This window comes from Urocitellus parryii (genome assembly GCF_045843805.1).
Source record: "Urocitellus parryii isolate mUroPar1 chromosome 10 unlocalized genomic scaffold, mUroPar1.hap1 SUPER_10_unloc_3, whole genome shotgun sequence".
NCBI classification, from domain to species: domain Eukaryota; kingdom Metazoa; phylum Chordata; class Mammalia; order Rodentia; family Sciuridae; genus Urocitellus; species Urocitellus parryii.
The window spans coordinates 1,519,927-1,544,804 of NW_027551756.1; the positions used below are offsets into that span (position 1 = coordinate 1,519,927).

The 24,878-nt window shown below is 40.1% G+C and overlaps 1 pseudogene; it reads right to left on the reverse strand.

Moving 5' to 3' along the window:
* Window positions 1-10,922: 10,922 nt before the first annotated feature.
* On the reverse strand, window positions 10,923-14,615 carry LOC144251251 (ubiquitin carboxyl-terminal hydrolase 36 pseudogene; annotated as a pseudogene).
* Between the last annotated feature and the right edge of the window lie 10,263 nt (window positions 14,616-24,878).

The following is a 24,878-nucleotide window of genomic DNA, read 5'->3' on the forward strand; positions in this document are numbered from 1 at the left end:
CTCTCTCTTCAATCATCCACCTATCATCTATTGATTGATTGATCAGTCTCTACCATTTATCTTTGAATTTAATTATCTACCTTCCATTTAAGGCATATTAACCCAAAATTTGCAATGGCAACTTTTTAAAAAATTTTATTTTTCTATTCATTCTTTTCATTATGCATGGCAGTAGATTGTATTTTGAAATATCAAACATATATGAAGTATAACTTTCCATTCTTGTTGTTGTATATGATATGGAGTTACACTGGTCATTTATTCATATATGAAGATAGGAAAATTATGTCTGAATAATTCTACTGTCTTTCTTTTTTTTATGTTTTTTTTATTGTGTCTACTGTCTTTCCTATTCCCATCCCTCTCCCTTCCCTTCATTCTCTTCTCTCTAATCCCAATGAACTTCTATTCTTACCTCACCTGCTTATTTTATGTTAGTATCTGCACATTAGAAGAAGATTGGGCCTTTGGTATTTTGGGATTGGATCATTTCACTTAGCATGATATTCTCCAGTTCCATCCATTTACTGGCAAGTGTCATAACTTCATTTATCTTTATGGCTAAGTAATATTCCATTGTGTATATGTACCACATTTTCTTTATCCATTCATCTATTGAAGAGAACCTATGTTGATTCCATAGCTTAGCTATTTCGAATTGAGCTGCTACAAATATTGATGTGGCCTCATACCTATAGTATGCTGATTTTAAATCCTTTGGTTATATATGCAAAGGCAACTTCTATTAACAAAATGTTAGCCTATGTTGGTCAAGTATGAAACGTAGTAGTATCATATTAACCTTTTAACATTGTTGATTGCATGTTTTTTCAAAGTCTTCTCTGTTTCTTGTCTTTACCTATGTGTAACTTCCAAATCTACTACCCTTCATTCCAATAGTACTTTTTGTATAGGAACAATTTCTCATACTGATAATTACACATAAATTACTATTTTTCTTTTTGAATTGGACAGAATGTATATCATTAGTAAGAAAAAAGTGTATAAATTGATGTACAGTTTTAAAAGGTACATATAATTAATTTTGACCTCGTTATACTTTTTGTTTTGTATTCTTAGAGCAGTACAAATGTTGGATATTCTTTGTTTACTTATTTAGTTTTCTCTGTGAGGAGAACAATAATTTTAATAACTCTTCTTTGCTCATATTTTTTTGCCAGATGATAAGGATAGGATCTTAGAAAATTAAGTCATATCAAAAATAGCCAAAAGCAAAATTGTTTCTGAGAAAACATTGGTTGTAATCTCTTCAGACATTTTTAAACTACCTAATTTCTAGACAATGAAAACTAATCATTTACATGCCACTGATTTATATACTGTTAGAGTATATTTTAGAAATCCTACAGTGTTTTTATATTTTAAAAGTTATGTATATTCATTATAGAAGCTTTAAAAATTTCAGAAAACCTTTTAGATATTTTTAAGGCTCATAACCCCCAATTAGTACATAGCAGCTAATGAGATTCTGCTATTTTCCTTTCAATCATTTGTAGTGTGAGCCTGTGTGTGTTTCTTTGTATACAATAATGAATATGTAAAATATATGTGCACTGAATATGTTGTCTGAATATATACATGTGTGTGTATGCATTCATAAAATAATCCTGCATTCTTTTCACATATTTTATTTTTAAAATTGCTGTAATCTAAAAAAATCATTGGTCAGTATAATTTTATTGTTATAATAAACAGTTGTATAAAATATTTTTATTAGAATTGAGGCTATTTTTAATTTGAGATTATGATATCAACCTCAGGTATTTATTTTTAAGTATAGATTTTTGTTTTGAATTCAGGTTCACATTTTTTTCTTGATTTAGTGCAATTAAAGCAGTGCATGGAGATGGACTCTTATGTTGAATAAAAAAATTCTTTCCCTGAATCAAAGATAGCAAAATGGCAATGGAATTTGTGTTTTAGCACAGGACATGTGCTTTCAACCAGTTCTTGACATGTGACATCAGGGGCTTTCCTACCTCTTCCTATTTTCCATAATTTGGATGTCTTAAGCCTGCTAGGAAAATCTCTTGAGACTGACAAGGAGTTAGAGTGTTAAGAAGTCCAATGACATTTAAGACAACATAAAATATTGCAATGCCAGAAGTTGTCTGCTGCATGTCTAAAACATGATGCTTCTTTTTCTTCTTTTACTCTTGATAGTTGATTTTCTAATTCTCTTCTGTCAGTGACTAGTACTACTTGTCTTTTGCTCCTTTCCTTGTCACCCTTCATAGTGTTGGGTCTGTCACTTACTAGTTTGATACCCCAAATTGCTATTTCTTCTTATTACTCATCTTGATTTGTGGTTCAGATGTTTTCCTTCTATGAATCTGTTCCTAGAACAGAATACATCATCTTTTCCAGGCGTGGAGGCACACGCCTGTAATCCCAGAGGCTCTGGAGGCTGAGGCAAGAGGATCAAAGCCAGCCTCAACAAAAACAAGGTGCTAAGCCACTCAGTGAAACCCTTGTCTCTAAATAAAATACAAAATAGGGCACGGATATGGCTCAGTGGTCTAGGGCCCTTGAGTTCAATTCCTGGTACTCCCTCCCCCGCAAAAAAAAAAAAAAAACTATATCACCCCCACTTCCATGTGGCTGTCAACATTTCTGTTATAGCAGTGTTGCTGAAAACACTGATGTGCAAGTTTGTGCTGAAATTTAGGTTCCTTTGAAAAGTAATGACAGGGAAATGAAGCTTAGTTTAGAAAATGCTAAATTATTTTAATTAATGATTATGTTATGTTTTCCCATTATTTTTGATGTTGTATTACCATTTACTTAATGATGTTAGAAGGCAAGTTGGATTTTTAAGATGAATACTTCTTTAGGTAAAAAATATTAAAAATTTAACATATCTAATTCCTTTTTATTTAATCTTCTTTATTTAATTAAAATCACTCTGGCCCATGAAGTTTAAAGTCTAAAAAGTGCAGTAATGTAGAACCCACAGTGAAATACATTTACTTGTTTACATGTGCAAATCCAACAGAATTTGAGCCTTTCAACAGAATGATTATGTCCTTATCATTTTTTAACCTTGCCTCATAAGTGTCCTATAAGTGTTTATTATATTTTGTTTTCTGTTAGATGTCTATATGAGCTTATTATATTATTTAGGTATAAATAATGAGTAATGTAATTATCAATATTTTAGAGAAGTAACTTAATACTTTATAAAGTAGTGATTTACAGCAGAATAAAAGCATGGATTCAAATTGGAACATTTTATTTGAAATATGTCTCATTTTTTATTAATGTTGTAACTTTGCTTTTAGTATCATCAACTTATATTGTTTGTTTTCTAATTTATAAATATTTGCATTGGACATATTCATTTCTTCAATTCTCTTGCTTTTTAATAAATTTAATTTTCAGCTCACACTTAAACAACATTGTTAACATTAATTTTTTTTCTTACTTACTCACTTGTAAAAATATCAAGATCAATTGCGTAGCTCCAAAGAATTTTATTCAACTAAATCTCAAATTACTGACTTCAATAAATCATCAAATTACAGTTCAAATGGTTTAAAACATACCTCCCAAGAACAAACAATCTCACATATGGGATGTTTATCTATAAGTGCTGTTTCAAAGTTAATTTTAAGTCACAAAGTGTGTATTCTTAGAGTTCCTCATTTTGAGGGACAAAAAAAAATTAATCTCTATTTTCATATTATTTCCATATATATCCATGCAAAAAAGTCATGGAAGTATTTCACATCTTAGAATAATTAAATCTAATAATAATGATGATGATGTCAAAAAGTCATTTGTAATTTGACTGAAGTCTTACATTATAAGCACAATGTTGACTGCTTGCTTCATTGATTGACAGATAAATCCATACACTCAGTACCATGGTAGAGTGCCAACTATGTGCCAATTACCATCATAGGAACCAATAGTATAATCATGGAAAAAATGGATAAAGTGCTTGCTTTTGTAGAGTGAGAAGAGGGAGATAATAAAATTAAAAATGAATATATAGAACTACAGGAAATAGAGCTTTGAAAAATTAAAATGAAAGGGAATGAACATACAGAAGGATGGCACTGGTGGGGTAAGCATGGTTTACTATTGTGCAGAGGGGAATCGGAAGACTCACTCACCATGTGGCATACCTGTGGGGACTTGTAGGACAGGAGAGAGTGGGTCATTAGTTATTGGGAGAAGGAGTGTTCTAGGAAAGAGAACAACAAATTCAACCCTGAGCAGGCACCCTGCATTATTCCCAATGTAGGGGGGAGAGAGAGAGAGTAAAACACTCAGCAGGAATTCTGTTTTTCTGTTCTTATTATTCCAAGGTTAATGTAGCCCTATTTTAAATATTGAATATACAAATTCAGTGTCTGTATTCATCAAATTTTATCCTCCTATGAAGCTGCCTCCAACACAAAATACAACACTCCCTCCTCTATGCTCCTGGAGTAGACATGCTAATAGTTTTCAAGCCAGTGATTACTAGTCATAGCTGGTCTATGAGGAAGTTTATATTAAGGGAAAACATGAGAAAAGCAATTAAAATAATTGAGAGCTCCAGATTTATACCTGATTTCAAAGGTATAATTGAAATAGGAAACTCAGATGTTTCTGAATCATTTGGCATCATAAGACATCAGTCTAAAGTTTATCAGGTTTTTAATATTCAGTTTGTCGATCCTTAGAAAAATAAAAATCAAATGTTTATTTCCTATTTGAAAGCATATTAGGGACTGAAAGTGACTAACATTTCTACTTGAAATTTCATGAATTCTTGCAAGGATTATATTGTTTTTAGGAAAATATAGAGTTGATCACTGGTAAACTAAATTTTAAAAAGGCAAATATTTTAATGCTATTAAGTCTTTTTTCCTTATTTTTATTTTTTATTGATTTTTTTTAAAATGACAGTGGAATGCATTACAATTCTTATTACATGTATACAGCACAATTTTTTCACTTCTTAGGTTGTATATAAAGTATGTTGATACCAATTTGTATCTTTATACATGTACTTTGGATAATTGATGTCTATCATATTCCACCATCCTTGCTAATCCCCTGACCTTTTCCCCTTTCCCTCCCACCCCTCCACCCCATCTAGAATTCATCTATTCCTGGCATGCTCCCCATCCCTACCCCACTATGAATCAGCCTCTTTATATCAGAGAAAACATATGGCATTTGTTTTAGGGGGATTGGCTAACTTCACTTAGCATTATCTTCTTCAATGCCATCCATTTTCCTGAAAATTTTATTATCTTTTATTGCTGAAAATAATTCCATTGTGTATATATGCCATATTTTTTTTATCCATTCACCCACTGAAGGGCATCTAGGTTGGCTCCACAGTTTAGCTATTGTGAATTGTGCTGCTATAAACATTAATGTGGCTGTGTCCCTGTAGTATGCTGTTTTAAGTCTTTGGGGTATATGCCAAGGAAAGGGATAGCTGAGTCAAATGGTGGTTTCATTACCAGATTTCCAAGGAATCTCTTAGGTCTTTTCATTTTGAAGAGTTAAAATAATGACTTTCAATATTGCAGTGTTATATTGAGAAAGCATTTGCTATTTTTTTTTTAAATTTATTTTTAGTTTTGCTTTATTTTTTTCAGATTGTCTTTATCTGTGGATGGGATTTATTTAGTACCTTATAACCATGAACTGGCAAGTTATATGCTAAAACAAACCACTACTATAGGTGGAGGTTGTTTAATGATCCTAAACATTGCTGACAGGTCACCATACTGTCCAAGAGGATAGTTATCTTATTTCGCACTCCTTATAGAGAAATTCTTCCTGTTAAACAAGAGTTTTTATGTTTCCTCCTCACACATGGAAAATCATGGATTTCTTTCAAAGCATTGTTTTTGAACACAGATGATTCATGAGAAAAAAATCACATTTAAAATTGTCTGACATATTGTACATGTCAAGATCATTGTACTTTCATGTGTAAATAATTAAAACAAATTAAAAAAATGAAAAAAATAAGATAAAATTGTCTGAATTGGACAGCTATTTACAAAACCTCAGGAAGGACTTCTGTTTGTTGTTATGTTGAAATAACATGGATCAAATTTATTCGTGGTCTTTAAATAACTAAAAATCTATATGAAATCCATAAAACAACTTTCAAATACTGAAAGTGATCTTAGATTAAGAAGAAGGTAAGAAAGTGGGCTGCAGAGTTTCCAGCCTGAAGTGCAGAGACAAGGAGTCCAAACAGATCTCAGTGGTCCCCCTGTGTTGAGAAGACAAGACTATTTGGGGAGGCTGAGGTGGCTGGAATCAACAGGGTCATGCAGGAGATGGGAGTTAACTGCACATGGGCCTCAGAGGTTTGCAGATGGTTCATTTAGTCTTAGGCTCAGAACTAATCAGACCATTTCTTTGATGAAAATACAAAGAATGAGTGAAACAATTCTCAGAAGCTCACAGGAGACTAGGAATAATTTGCATTTCTCATAGGCAGAGTGGGGAAAGTTTATAATACTTGGGGGAATCATGCCTCAGTAGTTTCTGAAACAGTGAGGCTGCTTTAAGAAAATATCATGAAATATCACTGAGAGCTGGGGATATGGCTCAGTTGGTAAAGTGCAAACTTTGCATGCATAAGGCCCTGGGTTCAAGCCTCAGCAACACACACACACTATAACACATTATATATGTGTATATATATATATATATATATATATATATATATAATATATTTATATATTATTTATATATTTATGTTTAATATTAAATATGTATATATTTTATGTATATATTGTTATTATATATTGTTATTATATAATGTATTTATACATTATTTATATATTTATGTTTAATATTATATATGTATATATTGTTTTTGAACACAATATATACTATATATATAGTATATATTGAGCTGAGCTTATAAGAAACATTTTATTTCTCATAATTGTGGAATTTGAGAAGACAAGACTAAGGCACTGACAGATATTGTGTCTGATGAACATGAGATTTTAGTTCTTAGTTCTGTTTCTAGCTATGCTCTTCCATGACAGAAGAGGTGAACAAGCTCACTTTGGCCTATTTTTCAGTGAGGATTTACATCTGAACACTGGATGTCGTGGTACATGTTTAGTAAAAATATCTCATTACAGAGTGTGGACTTCGGTGTTCTCAACACATCCTGAAGGTAGTTGCTATGGCAGAAGTTCCAAAATGATGATCCATACAAACAAGACAAAACTGGTACATATAAGTCCTCTTTTTTGCTGGCACAATTAAAGTTGAATTTGAGTGTTTTCATGAGGGGCCTGACTTCTTCATCTTGCCACACATTTCATGATAATCAGCCTCTGAAAATAATGTGAGTTTGTGACTCCAGCCTTGTAAGAAAGTTTTAGGAAGTTTCCTGAGCTGCAAGGATCCTGCTTGACTGTAAAAGTCCAAAGGCAGATACACGTTATCTTTTATGTCATTTTGCCTTGATAAACCTATCTAGCAACAAGTGCACTATAATCAATCACATAGGGCCAGAAATACTAATAAATACCCATATAGCCATTCACACATGTCATATATATGTCAAGCACATCCAAATTATGTCTATGCCACTCATTCAGCTTCATTTCTAGAAATTATGCAGCCATATCGATAATATAAAAGGTAAATAACTGCACATTTTCTTGCATATGTCCTGAGCTACTATAGAAGCTAAACTTAGAGAATGAAATTCATCCTTTAAAACAACTGAATGAATTCCTTCATTTTTTAGTCACAGCAGGTTTGATGTTTGACCTGTAAAGCTAATAAAGACTGGAGACCTCCCTTTGTTCTTGACAAGGACTGTTGAGCTCTCTGGTTGCAGTTAAAGCTGAAGAACATTCCTAATAAGATTATTTTCTAGCTCATTTTGTTGCAAATGGAATCTTTGCCTTGCCTCATCCTTAGTTATGAAAAATAAGATCACTAACCTTAGGTAACTGTTGCTGAGTGTGAAGTTAAGAATTAATTGTTCAAATAACCCTTCACATATCAAGTGTTCTTTGTAGGTAGAATTGGAGCAACATTCGGATTTTGGAAATTACTGCATTTCATTACCTGTCATGCCATTCGGTTTCCTATTTCCTAATTTACTTAAACAAAGAAAATACGCTTCTGAACTAAAGATTTGAGCCCACTATGGATTTTGATTTCTACATGATCATTGATAATTTGGAGTCAGATTTGATAATATTTCATGACATTTCTGCTCATTTCATCAATAATTGTTTCTATTCTTCCTAGCATGAGGGGGGATTTGCCTTTTCTTGGTGACAATACCATTCTGAAAATTACAAGAACCAAGAATACAACTTCAATCAACCTTATAGCACTGTCTACTTGAGAAAGTCATTGTGTTCATTTACAGGTGATTTGTTTTTCTCCACGGTATTTTGATTTCTACTTTCAGCCAGGTAATTTGTATGTCGGGCCACAGAAGGTCTCTCAAGATTGCTTCCTGTGAAATCGAGTGGCTCCTTTTTATTTCACTGTTAAAATTGTTTACTTTTTCCAGAGGACTTATTTTTTCCTTAAGAAAATTTTGCATCCATTTAAATGTCTTGCCATCTCTCCTTTGTCAGGCTTACTGACTTTTAAACCTAAGTATTTGGAGCATATAAAACCAATGATGTGTACTAAGTTTTCTATTCGTTCCAGATAAATTGCGTCCAAGACTTCACCTTTACCCACCAGCCCAGCACTATCCTCCAAAGAGCCCAGGCATATCTGACAGATGTTATATATCTTGGCTGAATCTGTGCTGATTTTCCAGCATAGTGAGATGAGTCCAGACTAGGTTTGGAAGAGACTGACAAAACTATATGGAAGAACATCTATGTGGCTTTATGACTATAACATATATTTTATTCTGATGGCAGGTCATTTACGAAAGTAATATTCCTGATTACATAAATGAATGTAAGTATAGAAGAAAAGGACTGAATAGTTAATAAGCATATATTGGTGTCTGTCATGCTTTCTGTCTCAAAGAAGTAGTTAGAAATAAGCATGGCTAAGACAATATTCTGTCCTTAGTTTTTCTTAATCTCATATCTATGGGTGAACTTGAGAACTTTAATATCTATGATTTATTTATTTATTTATTTATTTATTTATTTTTCACAACAGCACATTATTTATTGCACCAAGATCTTGGCAACATCTGGGGCTCCCCAGGCCACTGGAGAGGAAGTACAGAGGGCAGGGAGGCCTGTACACACATGGGTGTGGCCACACAGCCAGGACACAGCGGGAAGTAGCTCCTCAGGATAGATAGGTGAATGGGGCAGTGAGGAACACTGGTGAGGGCCCACTGCACAGGGGCCGTCACCTGCACTCCCAAGCACAAAGGCAAGCTCTGTGCCGAGAGGCCACCATGGCAAGAATTGAGGTCACTAACATGTGCTTACACACCACGGGCACCCAGAATGGGGGGTGGGGGGTGGTGGTGGCAGTTTCTGGGCCTCATTCTTCCTGGTCCCTGTTTGGCTGATGGTTTTCCGGGAAGGGAGGGGCTGGCTTCTGCCGGTCAGCGATGAGCACCTCAAAAGTCAGGTCAGGCACTCCACCACCTGGGAGAGGGAGGCAGCCCCTCCAGGACAAGGGTTTGCAGCGTGCAATCCAGAGGAGAAGGAAGAGACCCACTTGGAAGAGGGGAGAGCGAGAGGGGAGGTCAATTCTGTGCTAGAAGACAACTAAATTTAACTACAGAACATTAGGAAACAAACACGGCTGGGGACGCAGTTCATACAGGAAAGAACGTCAGCGCCTCAAGAGCAAAAGCAAGCCCTGCCCTCCCCAGACAACAGGTCACGAAGCCATGGCCCACTTCCTGCTGGGATGGGGAGCAGCCAACAGATCAGCCCTGATGCCATCTTCCCACCACCTTCTTTTAAAAGGAAATACGAAAACAGGAAAAGAAAACAAAAAGAATCTCCTCCCCATAAAGAAAAAGTAAGTCTTCTTTCTACACCAGGATCAAGTGAGGCCCCAAGTGTGGCAGCAGAGCAAAATAAGGGTGGCACAGGCCAAGGGCAGAGGTGGGCCCTCCTGGGGAGGCCAGCGCCCGTTTGTGAGCAACGCCTGGAAGGTGCCGTCCTCCTCAGAGAGCACTTCCGCGAGGAGACCCAGGCCCGTCCAACCACACGTCTGCAGACAGGGCTTGCACAGGGGAGGGGCGTGAACAGTACAATCAGCCAGACTTCACGGCGCTCCCAAGACTGAGCACAGGAAGCCAGGGTTTGCGTATCAGGGAAACATATGGTACAGGAAGCCACAGGCCTGCTCAAATATAGATGCTCTATATTAAGTAATCAGCTCATGGAGACCTCATCCCCAAGATCACCACTTCTGCAGAGACCCACGGTCACTGCAGCTGAAGGGCAGCTACAGCCAAACCATCAGGAGAGGCAGCAGCCTCGGAAGCAGATGCGTTGGCATTAATTTCAAGGGTTCCCACCCCAGCCTCTGCTCTCCACAGAGCTTGGAGGTCCTGTGAGGAGGAGATACTCCGGAAGGGCCAACCCCAGGCAGGAAAGGGAAAGGTAGCGATGTGGTCAGTGCAGGACCTTCCTCTCTGAGGCAGACAGTAAGGCGTACAGACACAGGGCGCAGCAAGAGACAGCGCCACCTGCAGGGAACAAGGGGTGCTCGCCAGGAAGAGCCTAGGCACCCTGCTACCCTGAGCACAGGACAACTGGGGAACAGCCCCAGAGCTGGGGCAGACGGCTCTGCCCACCCAGACCCCACTGTCCATGACCACAAGGTCACTTGGCCTTTCTGGAGGCCCCATAGCGAGCTGTCAGTCTGCGTGACACCACATGCCAGGGCTTTGCGTGAGGGGCCTTTCGTGAATGTCTCCACAGGTTCTGAGCCCTAGAAGCCCAGGCCTCACGGGTCCCCTAAGACGGTGAGGACAGGAGTCCCCTGCCGTGGCAGGCTCACAGTGCAGCAGCCTAGAGGTGACAGGGAGGTGGAGTCTGCTGGAGGCCACTCTTCAGATCCAGACAGAGTTCCCAGGAAGTGACGGCCCTCGACAGCATGAGCTCAGCGGCGTGGCTGAGGCTGGTGGCCTTGGCTGGATGAGTCACAGACCAAAAGTTCCGTCTACTCTGAAGCTTCTGGAAAGCATTGAAGTTTCTCTTCTTCTCTCTCTTGAGTTTTTTCATTTTCTTCTCCTTTTCTCGATCAAACTCCTCATCCCAGTGGTCAAGCAAGGTCTGGGTGCGGGCCAATCTGCTGTCTTCGATGGCATCCTGACTGATCGTGGACGGCTCCCCATTCCAGCTCAGAACTTTGCTCCCGTAGGCCTTGTCAGAGGAGTATCTGAGCAACTCCTGGACCACATCGGGTTCTCGCTCTCTGTTCCAAGGTACAAGAGGAGCCTGTCCTGGCCCCAGACGGTCCCCAGGAACCTGGCCATTCATACTCCACACGGGGACTGCAGAGACACTAGGCCTCAGCCTCTTGGGGCCCTCCGGATGATCTTCTCTTCTTCCTCCCGCTGCGCTTCCCACTTTCTTTTCCTCCTCTTCTTTTTCCTTGGAGACTCCATCCTGGATGCAGGCTCTCTAGGGTCAGGGGAGGAGCAGCTGGGCCAAAGTGGGTCCTGGGGTAGCCCGACTCTCCCGAATCCCTCCACTCCTCTCCTCCTCCGCTTCCTGCTACTCATGTGGTGGGCTTCTAGGACGTTTGCCTGCGGCCGTGTGCCCTCTTCCTCCTGTGGATCAGCTGCAAGCTCTGCCTGGTGCTTCTTCCTGCTCTTGGGGCTCCAGGGCTGCCCCCGAGTCTGACCCTCCTGAGGGGCTATGGCGGCCGTGTCCTCTGGACACTTCCTATTCTTCCTTTTCCTCTTCCTGCGGGGTGCCACAGCTTCTCCCCTGAGGCACTGGGGCTGACGTGCCACTGAGCCTAGTTTCTGGGGCTCTCCTGTGAGCAGCTTCTTCTTCTTCCTAGAGGGGCTCTGAGGGGCCTTGCTGGCCTCCAGTGACGGCTGGTATGAAAGGGACGTGAAGTCCCCATTGACCTGAGGCAGGGCAGTCCAGGAAGAGGAATGGCTCTGTGGCTCTGAAGTCCCTGGGGACTGGGGGCTACTACTGGTCAGTGATGTAGAGGGAGGGCTAACAGGCGGCTTTGGATGGCTGGATGATCGGGGATAGGTGACACAGCCCTGGTTCTACTGACAGCCCAGGTGGAGGCAACGACGGGGTGAGCAGCTTCCATGGGGGAGGTGAGGTAGGAGAATGGTGAGGGGGGAGGTGAATGGAGGTCATTGCCGGTCGCCCTCCGCAGGGTGCTGGCCTTCCTGGCAGACAGGGCCAGCCTCTTGGCTGGCGGTGGAGACATGAGGTTCGCAGGCTCAGTGGTGGCGCTGCCCAGGGCGGGCGACTTCAGCTTCACCACTGCAGGATCGGCTTCACTTGGTGGTGCTCTGGAGGGACTGGAGGGACAGTCTGTTTCCTGAGAAGCACAGATGCGGACGGCCGTGCCCCTGCGGTCCTGTGGAGCCTTGGCAGGCTCACTGCTGGCAGAGTGCTCTGGGCTAGAGCTGCTAGAAGCCCCCTTCTCAAGGTCCGTGCTCCCGTCCTCCTCCTTCAGCCCATGCCCATTTGCAGTGGCGCTGGCCAGGAGCTTCGGTGAGGTAGAGGGGACAATGTCTCGGCTGGCCCAGGAGCCCTGCCGATGGCTCCCAGATTCGCTGGTACCAGGGGAGCCCTGAGGAGTTCGCAGGGACGGGGAGAAGTGCTGTGGGGGAGTTGGCTTCTTCACCTTCTTCCCAGGCTCCTCCAGAAGGGTGGGGGGTGTGGGGGGGGGGTTTGGGAGAGTCTGGGGAAAGGTGACCCCAAGGGCAGCTTTGCAGGAACACATCCATTCTGTGACTTCAGGACTGGCACAGAGCTGTTCCTGGAAACAGGCACGCCGATCTCCTCGGGGACCTGCAGCTTCCTCACCAGCACAGGGTCTGGTCGCTTTGCCATTGATGGGAAGGTAGCTACGCCATTGCCCATGTTCTTCTTGGTATGATCTAGAACCACACTTGGGAGGCTGGGAAGGGTAGAGCCTGCCTTAGAGATGGGGCTCTCAGGACTTTTCTTAGAGCATGGAATTCGCAGGTAGAAGAGCAGGTAGGCCTGCTGGTTGAGAACCACCTTGACGTTGCTGGAATGGACCAAGGAGTCATTCATCTGGTACCACTGTCCATTGCTCGCCTTCACGTAGCAGTAGTAGTGCCCGGCATGGCAGCTGTAACCTGAGTGGACCAAGATAGCGTAGAGTCCATACATGACAGGATCGCCATTACTCTGGGACATATATGGGCGGATGTTGAGGAATTCCGGATAGCCTACATCCTTGGTGATCTTCCCCCCACTGGAGTTGGCAAAGCGCTTGAGGGAAAGGGTGAGCACGTTGGAAGTCCTGTGGATGGTGAAGCGCTTGCTGGCGGGGACCTTCTTCTTGCATTTAGCACACATATAGGCATTGTCTCCACTCAGGACATCTGGCTTCACAAAAAGTTCCAGAGCACGCACAATATTTGCAGCTTGCCGGATCTCCAGCGCGATGTCCAAGTAGGGGTCATAGGTGTCCGAGACGCTCTTGCACACGGCACACTTCACTCGTGACCTGAGGTACCTTCCAAATATCTGATGCACCAGGGTAGTAGCCTGTGTCTGACGATCCAATTTGGCACAGCCGTTCAAGCAGGCCTTCTGCATGGCGTCGATGGTGTAGCGGAGTAACTCATGCGCATCCTCTTGGTTCCCGAAGCGGAAGTGCCGGGCGATCTTTTTCAGATCACGGATGAAGGAGACGGGCTTGATGGCGTTGCCACTGTTGGCCAAGGCCTGGACAATGTGGTTCTGCATGATGCACAGCATGCAGAAGCTTCCATGGTGACAGTTCCGTGCATGCTCCTTGGAAAGCAGGTAGTTGGCCAGAGGCGGTGTGTAGGTCAAGCACTGTATGGTGGAGTTCAGGAAGCAGGTGTTGCCCAAGTTGTGTAGCCCTGCGCCAACTCGGAAAACCCGCTCCCACCTCAAAGACAGGCACTCTGTGGGGAAGAGCACTTTCTGTGGGGCTGGGACTCCATCACTACCACATGGGCGCTCACTCCCCTGTCTCCTGGCCTGAGCCTCATCTCCACGTCTGGGGCGACTGGCACCCTCCGTCTTGGGGTTTAGCAGCAGATATTTGCTCTTCAAGGACTCTAGCTGGTAGGAGAAGCTCTTGCTGGCTGGCTCGAACTCGATCTTCTGTAAAAGGACCTTCTTGGCGGAGGAGGCCAGGAGTTTTCCCAGTTCCCCATCCTCAGCCGAGTCCTTGCAACCGGGTTTCAGGGCTTCCTTCAACTTATCGACTATTGGCATGGTGCATTCCTGTGGGGACTGGGATGCCTGGCGGAGGTGGGCTGCTCCCCCAACAGCGGGGAATCAAGTTCTGACTGGGCACTTCAATCCAGGGACTCCCAGAGGATGGCCTGTTCAGTCGCCAATGCGGCCACATGCAGAGTCCAGAAAGGGTGTCAGCACCTGGCCCCCAGCGGCCCGCGGCAGGCCCGCGCAGCGCTGGCGTCTCCTCGGCCCGGGCCGCACGCGCACCATCCGGGCCTCCAGCCTAATATCTATGATTTAACTTTTAGAGTTTTTCAAGGAAGAAGAGCTCTTTTTCATAGTGTTTGTATTGGTTTCCTAGACAATTGTAACAATTTACCACAAACTTGGCTTAAAACAATACACATTTACTCTCTTTGAGTTCTGGAGTCTGGAATCGATTCCGCTAGGCCTACATCAAGGTATCTGCAGGGCTGCCTGTGTTCCTTGCAGAGGCTCTGAGGAGACAATCAGTTTCCTGGTGTTTTGGGGCTTCCAGAGCTGCATCCCTAGCTTATGGCTCCCTCATCTTTAAGGCCAGTAATGTCCTCTTGCTTCAGTTGTCATGCAGCTTTCTGACTCTTTCTTCTATCTTCCTCTTTATTTTGCTTTCTTGCATAACACAGGATCATCTCCTTATCTTAGACCCTTAATCACATTTTCAAAGACACTTTTGTTAAAAATGTTGGTATACATAGGTTCAGGAAATTAGGGTATGGGTTTCTTTGGGGGTCCTTACTCAGGCTTCTATAGTATGTGAAGCACCACCTTAACTCAGGATTTTAATTTTTTAAATAAAGTGATTAATTGTGAATGATTATGTCCAGTGCGAATTAGAGACCACATTATTTATTTAAAGAGTTAATCTAAACATTTAAATGGATCAACTATTAACATTAAATAATGTGTTCTGATGTCAACTTCAACATCTGCCTCCTGAGAAACTGATGAAATCTTAGGCGTGGTAGACATTGACAACCTCCTTGTCTTAATCCTCTTCTTTCTGAATCTTGATTTCTTTTCCCTTTGTATATCTTGATTTTTAAACAGCCATAGTTCTATTTGCCACCATCAGCAGTTTCAATTACAAGAGTAATTTTTTGAATTTATGTGGGCCCAACTTAATGGATAGTATTTTCCATTTATTTCTCAATTTCGATTTATTCCAACTAATATCTTTTTAAAAGGAATGCAAGTATTAATTTGTGTTCTGTATGAAAGAGAAGCTAAAATGTTTAAGTTAATCATTTTTTAAAATGAGCATGATAAAAATCAGTGAAGGTGATGTGGGAAACCAATCCAAGTGGAAATATCACCATGAATAGCAGTGAGAAGAAGTACATGTGTCACTTGCCATGGAATCCCTGTATCCTCACATAATATATACCATGCTTGGGCCACTTAAGTATCTTCCTGCAGTGATCTGAAGTTTGTCTTTCCCACAAATTCATGTGTTGGAGCCTAATAGCCAATGTGATGGAATAAAAAGGCGGAACCTTTGGGGAAGTAATGGAGTCATGAGGGTCCCCCCACCCCTGCCCTCCATCATGAAAGGATTAGTGTCTTTATAAAAGAAATTGAAATAAATATTCTTGCCTCTTCTGCCAAGTGAGGAGACAGCAATAAAAATGCACCAACTTGGAAGTAGAGAGCATGCTGTCACTAGAGACAATCATCTTAGACATCCCAACTTCCAGAACTGTGAGAAATAATTTTCTGTTGCTTATGTATTACCAAGTCTAAGGGATTTTGTTATAGTAGGCTGGATGGACTGAGACACTCCCAGATAGACTTAAGGCATGGTTGTACCTTCTCTTTACAGTTCTAACTCCCAGTACTATGTCTGGGATACACTTGTAGAACAAATATTTGTATCCAATGGAAGCCATTTGTATTAGATTGAATATTATAGATGTGAGATGTGAATCTGATTAGAGTGACAATGCATGTGAGGAGGAAATGAGGGGAAAGCATACAATAAACATGGCTCATTGTTAAGATTCTTTAAAGCCAAGGGGATAATTTTTATCTGCAAACCTTATCAAATAATGAACAGTAAAAGAGAGTGCAGAGACAAGGAGATAAATCAGATAAGCTATTCCTGTAATTCTGATCTAAGATAATGAGAACCTGAATCATAGTAATGTCAGGCAGTCTGGAATGGTATAATAAAATCCCATAAATTGGAAGCCTTATAAATAAGAGAAATTTATTTCTCACAGTTCTGGAGGCTGAAAGTCTGACATCAGCATGCCAGCATGGTCAAGTTCTGGTGAGAACTCTCTTGTAGATTGCAGATTACTGACTTCTTGTACCCTTCCGTAATCGAAAGAGAAATAGGTAGTTCTCTGGCTTCATCTTGCAAAAGCTTTCATCTTATGAAATACTTCACTTTCTTGACCTAATCATCTCCCAAAGATCCCATCCACAAGTACCACCATGTTAAGATGAGGGTTTCAATACATAAGTTTTGGGCAGACACATTCAGTCTATTGCAATGGCTTAATCAATTAATATTAAGGAAAAGAGAAAAGCAGGTGGGCAGAAGGGAAATACACTGAAAACTAGATTCTTGATGTACTTGCTTACCACCTTTTTATGCATTTTTAACTATATTTATTGTTCAGGTTGGAAATAACATTTGTAAATTGTATTCACTTTTGAATTTTTTTCTACATCTTGAGGTAGTCATTTTGAAAACTGGAGTTTTTAAATTATATTCCACCTCTTCAAGCAATATTTCTGTCATTCTGTGTATTCTGTGAGTCCAAGTTACTAGGTGCAAGCCACCAGTCAGTCATACTTTCAGCATTTATATTTTAATATCATTTTCCTCGTTGTTTCAGGAATATGTTTAATTTGTTTAGTAATCAGATTCGCTCAAATACTAATCTTGGCATTTTTATTGCATCCAATAATGTTCTCTTGTTTGCAGATCTAGGTAAATTAAATTTGTCATTACTACCAATTTCACTCTGTAAAAATGCCAGTTTATCAATTTAGCCCTTGCTTAGTCCAAGTCATTCTTTCTGATTGCACATCTCTATCATAATCCCTGTGTTCAAACTGAAGTAAAAAAAATTAATTATTTGATTCTTGTAATTCAAGAAGTATTTGATGGGACTCTACTTAATGCATAGCACTGAAATGAGTGCAGGATCCATGTGTTTTAATATTTGTATCTTCACTTGAGTTTCATGGTCTCCCCAATACACCTTTTCCCAAAGCATGTCTAATGTCTCTCTTCTCTCTTCTGTCACACCTAAACATCAATTATAAGTTCCAACTAATTATTTCTCTGGCTTACTGTGAAGAAATTTTATGACTAAATTATTCAAATATATTTAATCGGTTCTAAAAGTCTATTTTGGCTGAAAATGTTTTTTTTCTCATTGTAATTTTTTTCTAACTTGATTATTACAGTTCAATAATATCTTAATATTCTGTTTTCGCTTCAGCACAGAAGACATTTACTTGTTTGATTTGAGGGTATACCCAGCATGCTAATTTTAATATAATTGTCGATTATTTTTATTTTGCTTTCAACCAAAGAGTGGAGTGAAGTTTCTTCCTTAAGCAGGCTTCAATATTCAAGAGATAGTATATTAAAGAATGGTAACATATTAATTTATAAACTTTTTTTGTGTGTACTAAGAAAAACTAAAATATAATGGAAAATCTATATTAGATACAATTGGATGGCATATGATGTCTGACTTGGTCTGTTATTTTTGATGAAGATTTAAGAATATAATGGAAAAGTGACTTTATATAGTGATCAATTTTTAAGATGTTATGTCTTTAATATTTATTCTGATGTGATACTGATATTTTGGGGAAAAAAAAATGACTGGTGACTTGCACCTAGTAGCTCTCTACCTTAAATTAATTTTAAGTTATCATAAATATTTGTTGAACAAATAAAAGAACAAGATATCAGAATAATTAGACATTTTTGTGAAAAGTTTCCTACAAGGTGCATTACAGGTTTCTTGTATTAAACCTTAAGATTTGAAACAATGAATTGTATAAATTGAAAAAAAAAAGTGTAACAAATTGATTTATACCAACTTATTTATCACGTCATCCTCTTATGCAAGGTGTTTTTTTGGGGGGCGGGGGTGTACCTGGGATTAAACCCAGTGGTTCTTAACCACATAGGCACATCCCAGGCCTTTTTTTATATTTTATTTGGAGACCAGGTCTTGCTCAGTTGCTAAGTGCCTCACTAAATTGCTGAGGCTGGCTTTGAACTCTGGATTCTCCTGCCTCAGCCTCCTGATTTGTTGGAATTACAGGAGGGCACCACTGTTTCTGGCTCTTGTTTTGTTTAACAGAAATGCCTTAGTGAAAAAAAAATTAAAAATCATTGGGGAAAACCAAATATGAGGATGGTAATGATTGTATTACTTAGTTCTTTTTTGATTAGTGTTATGTGAAATGAAGTCTTGAGTGATTGGAGAAGCACAATCAGGTCTGGGCTTAATAGGAAAATGTGTGTGTGAATGCACCTGCATAAGTGTCTGGGAATGGGATGAATACACATAAAATAGTCTACTCTAAAAGGCAACATCCTGGCACTTAGCAAAATGAAAGAGAACAGTAACTTCAGGTATGCCAAGACTATCATATAATACAGGATTAGTTATCCCATTCCCCTCACAACTCTTATATGTAATTTTGTATAACAATGAGGGTCTCGCTCCATTTCCATGCAATTTCCCTTTTCTCTCCCTTTCCCTCCCACCTCATGTCTCTGTTTAATGTTAATCTTTTCTTCCTGCTCTTCCTCCCTGCTCTGTTCTTAGTTGCTCTCATTATATCAAAGAAGACATTTGTTATTTGTTTTTTAGGGATTGGCTAGCTTCACTAAGCATAATCTGAATACAACAGTCACTAATATGGCAGTATGTAAAAATGTGGATGTGTAACCGAGGTGATTCTGCAATCTGTATTTGGGGTAAAAATGGGAGTTCATAACCCACTTGATTCTAATGTATGAAATATGATATGTCAAGAGCTTTGTAATGTTGTGAACAACCAATAAAAAAAATAAAAAATAAAAATAAAAAAAAATACAGGATTAGGAGACCATAAAGCTGTAATATACTTGCATCTTAGATCTTTGAGTACATCCTATAATTATTAGTTTGAGGTAGGGTGAAGGAATAATGGATACTGGGATGAATATTCAGAGATTGTGGTAACATAGTTCCTGGGCTGCTGGGTTTCTGCAGCAATTTACATTCAAAAGTTCTTAAAGAAAAAAATGCTGACATCCTTCTACTACCTTAGAGGTAATTGCAACTTTAGGACCAATGTACAATTTCTTGTATCTCTATATCAGAGAGTGGATCTTACTCAAGTATCTATGACCTTAAAATCAGATTTTATTTCAAGACCTGCCCTTTCCTCTTAACATCAGTCACTAACTTTTTTCATTGCAGCTATTCTAGCTTATAACATGCTGCTGTTCACTTGCTTACTTGATTATTTTACACCTGAACATAATAACCATCATATGGTGAAAAACAGCTGCTCACCTTCCTTGTTACTTGTGATTGTCATTGACTGAGAAAATAGCCTCAGGAATAGAAATGCCACAGCAACTCAGCCACAGGCAGTACAAGTAGAACGTTTTGAAGGGAAGTGTATAGCCCTCTTCTGCATTGTGTCAAGGGGTAAATTAATCATCAAGTGATGTAGGATCACAATCCAGGATCATTTGACCAAGCAGGAGAAATCAGGGTCACTTCAGTGAGGAGATACAAACCTAATCAGTAAACTGGTCTTTTAAATTTGCAAATGAAAAAACATATATGTATTTTTTTCTCATTTTACATTGATCCAAATCAATAAAATATTGTGGTTACAAGTTTAAAGAAGAAATCAGAATATTTAAATGGCAGGCTATCCAAGATAAGTGATTTTTTCAGACTAAGAAGAAACTTCCCATAAGAACTGTATCATAGTCACCTCTCATCCATGGTTTTGATTTCCATGATTTCAGTTAACAGTGTTCAACAATGGGTCCAACATTTTTTAATGGAAAATTCTAGAAATAAGCAATTCCTAAGTTTTAAATAACTTGTAATAAAATATATTGTTATAGTTTATTCTATTTTATAATTTTATTATTAATCATTGATTAACAATATTCTTACTGAGAATAATATATAAATTAAACTATATCACAGTTTTGTATCATAGTATACATAGGATTCTGTACTATCTTTGATTTCAGGTATCCACTGGGGGACTTTGAATGTATCCTCTACAGATAAGGGAGGGCCTCGGTACTTTATCCACAGATTATGCTTAACTCCCTCCCTGCCCCTAAATCTACAACTTTCTGGATCTCTAATGCATGGAAGAAGTTGGCAATTGGATGAAAGAATGGAGTGGTCTATTTCTTAAATTATCATGCAGTATTTTAAAAGGTCAAAAAGTTCTCATTTTTGCTTTTCAGATGGCTTGGAAATGTCTTTTCATTATAAAAACAAGAAAAGTGATGCTTTACAACACATTTATATTTAATCACTCTTATGGGGTTAAATAAGATAATAGCACACTTATAAAGTGCCTGGTTCATAGTGTATACTCCATGAAGGGCCTTTTACTTCTCTCTCTTGAAAGAAAATGCACTGGAAAATGGAAAAGTGTGGAAAAATTCACCATAGTGCTAGAACTAATGTTCAATTGGATTGAACACAGAAAAAAAAAAAAAGGATGATGTGCAACAAAGGTTGGAAAATAGTCTAGACCTGTGCCCGGAAACAAACAAACAAACAAACAAACAAAACCTTTTGTATATTTAGCACTTAGATCTTACCTAGTCTCTGCCTTGATGATGATGCTCCTGATTTTATTTTATTGTGTTTGAAATAATCATCTATGTTAATTTTATCCTAAATGTACACCTAAGGTATTCTGGATCAGAGTCAATTTAGCAATTAGTATTTACATAATAACTGCATTGAATTGTTCACTTCAGAACCATATAATGAAAGCTAGGTGGTGAAGTCTTCTGTGTGGGTGGTCTCATACTCCCTGGGTGAGGTGTGAAAGAAAGTGGATTTTATCCCTGTGTATATAGTAGAAAAGGACAGCTGCCTTCCCCACAAATCTCAAAAGAAGGCAGAAAATTTTCTGTTTTTTGGAGATGAGAAGAAAAGGATAAGGTTAGATTCTTACTCTAACCTTTTAGAGTGTAAGTCTCTCCAAAGGACAGATAAACCTCATTGTCTCTGACTTGTATGACTAGAGATGTCTCCAGGGTCCTGGGTCTTAGTCTCTCTTGAAATGTAAACACAGAGCTCTTTGAGTTAGGTGAATCTCTTTTGAGGTCTCTCACCATCCATGCAGTTGTAAATTTACTTCCAAAGATTTGTTCATGGTTCGGGATCTTGTGTTTTTCAAAATAATTTATTTAGCAAGTATGCTGTGGAACACTGAAATATTTTCTTAACTCTCCACAAATGATTATGATGATGATAATGGTTAGTATATATCCAGCACTTGTCATGCATCAAAACTATTCTCAGTCTTTTACTTAGAATTTATAGTATTTTGTTAATCTCCACTATTGGTGAGGCTATTGCTGTTTGAATGAGGAAATAGACACAAAGAAGTTAATAAGCATCTTTGGTCATACAGGTAGAAATTGGCACAGATAGAATTTGAATGTAGTTGTTTGATCCCAGAGTATGCTAACTGTATGCTTAAGGTATGGGAGAGTAGAGTAGTGGCATAAAAATTACCTTTCTATTGTTAAATCCCTTATGTTGAGTAGAAGGGGAGACTCAGGCCCAGGAAGTGAGTTGCAGGGCTGTGCAGGTAGACGATGCCAGAATGCAGTGAGTTTAGTGACATGTTTTATTCAGAGATGGTAACTGCCTCCATCTTCAGCTTTATCCTCCAGTCAGTTCTATTCCCTATCCCCTCCTCAGATAGGTTTCTTTTATATGCATGCCAAAGAAAGCACATTGCCACAGGCTACATCAGTGGGCACTGTTTATGACCTCAAGAACAATCACTGAGTGTTTATGACCTTAACTACACACTGACCATAACATAACCAATTCATAACCTTGGCTCTATACAAATACATAACATAGCCCACCAGGAGCCTTGGCTTAACTTTAGCAGTTTCGGGCCTGTTCCAACAATCTACCCCTTTAGGATTCCTTGCTGTACAATCTTCCACAGTGATCCCTTAGTAAGTCCTGTGTCCATAGGTTACATGCAACATATAATCAGAAAACAAGCCCCATCACCTAAGATTACTAAAAACCATTGCCAGTTTCATCCCATATTGAGGTGTAATGAAAGCTTTCCCAGCCATATCCAATTATCCATTAACTCAGCCTGGATTCACCAGGGTAGTCTGGAGCTGGCCCCCCTTGTCTGCAATGCTCATTCAGAGCTCGACAACTGCTCACGGATGCTGCGCCCACTCCTTCATAGAATGTGGATTGACTGCAGTCCTAAATTCTTTGTTAAACAGGCCATTATATCCTTCTGTCATGCCAGTGTATTATATCCTTCTGTGTAGCCAGTGGATTATAGGGACATGCAGCTTCCATTGAATCTGTAACTGAGTTGCCCATCAGTGCACATCCTGACCTGTGAAACAGGTACCCTGATCACTCTATTGTAATGGCTAATATCACTGTCTAGGTGTGAATTGTAGCCTACTGATTCACTTGACCTTTGGGCCAGGCAAACAATAAGCCTGAAGCTGTATCCATTATCATCAAGGTGAACCTGGCTCCTTCTGACTTTGGTAAAGGACCAATGTAATCAACCTACAATCATGTCAAAGAGATGCATCTATGCATTATCAGGCATACATAGCTCCAAATCATCAGGGGTGTGGATACTCTTGAGCACAACCACATGTGCCTGGCAGGCCATTACCAGGGCATTCCATGTTACAGGCAGCCCCCACTGTTTGACTACATTCCACCTAGTTTTCACCTCTGTGTGCTGTAGGTGTCACTGCAACCCAGTTGCCAGGTCCATTGGAGGCACCCATTCTAACCACTGGTCCCTAGCTAAAGCATCATTCTGGGGCTAATTAAGGGAATATGGCTGGTAGCATGCCCTAAAGTCACCTGTTCCTGGCAGCTTGACTCTCAGAGCTCTTGCCACAGAACTTACCCACAATATACAGAACAACTGTCATACATATCACTATAGGGGATGCTTCATTTGCTATCAACATTCAGCTCAGCTCACTGGCTATTTTGTCTTATATAGGAATCAAACCAGATGGTGTCTGTTTCCCTTTCCATAGCCACTGCGATCCACATGTCCCGTGCTGTAGTCATCTGTGTACTAACCTCTGAACAGTAGAGCCCTCCAAGGCCTGGGCTTGTTTCAATCAACTTACATATTAGGCCCTAGCACTTCCTGAAGTCTCTGGTCTCTGCTGCCTCCTAGCACACCTGGTACTTTTTTTGGACCCTACTGGCTCCTAATACACTTGGGCTCTCTCATGGCCCCTTCCAAGTCCTTAGATGTATATCTAAGTCATAGGTAGTACAGGCATAACAGGTAGCACATGGGGTGCCTTGTCTCTTTTTGCTCCTGGTGCCCCTAATTTCACAGGCATGACAACCAAGTAGCCAGGGCCCTCCTAGTCTCTGTCCAGCTTGTTTTCCCAAGCCTACCAACTCTGCTTGACTGGTGGAACATGGTAAGTTGGTTTCCTAGGCCAGCCCTGCAGGTAGCTGCCATTAGAGCCACCAACTGCCACTGTTTCATTTTGTGCATTACATCTGGCTGGACTTGTAGAAGTTTATGTCCCTCTTTGGACTCTCTCAGGACTGTGTGGGAGGCTGGGGGGCATTTTCAAGGTACACAGGTCCTCCTCTAGTGATCCTATGCTGGCTCTCCAAGGTCTCTTCCTTATTTTGTAACTCCCTCATCTTGATAGTCTCTGGTAAAGCTACATCAGATTTTGCTCTCAAAACTGTAAGAAACATTCATTTCATGACCTCAGTGGCCATTTGTGTAGCTCCTCAGGCTGTTTCTCTATCTCATCTGCACTTCTATTATCCTCTTTGTCCTTGGCCACAGGCTGGTGCCTGCGTTCCGCTGCTCAGTTCACAGTCTGCTCTGCCAGGTCCACATTCACCACAGGGCAATCAGAAGTCTTCTCTATGCTCACAGGGAATGCATCCACTGTTTCTCAACTCTACACAGTAGTCCATGTTAATAGGACCTTGAAAACTGAGTGCTATGTGCTGCTTGCTGGCCATAACTTCCTCCCATTCACTGGGTCTATCATCTCTCACCCATTGAATCTTCTGCCAACTATACTAATTGTTGAGTGAAGGGTGAGGCTCAGGTCCAGGAAGCAAGATTTAGGGCTCAGTAGGTGGAAGAAAATGCAAGATGAAGTGAGGATAGTAGACATGTTTTATGCAGAGGTGGCAATAGCCTCTAGCTTCAGCTTTAACCCCCAGCCAGTTTAAT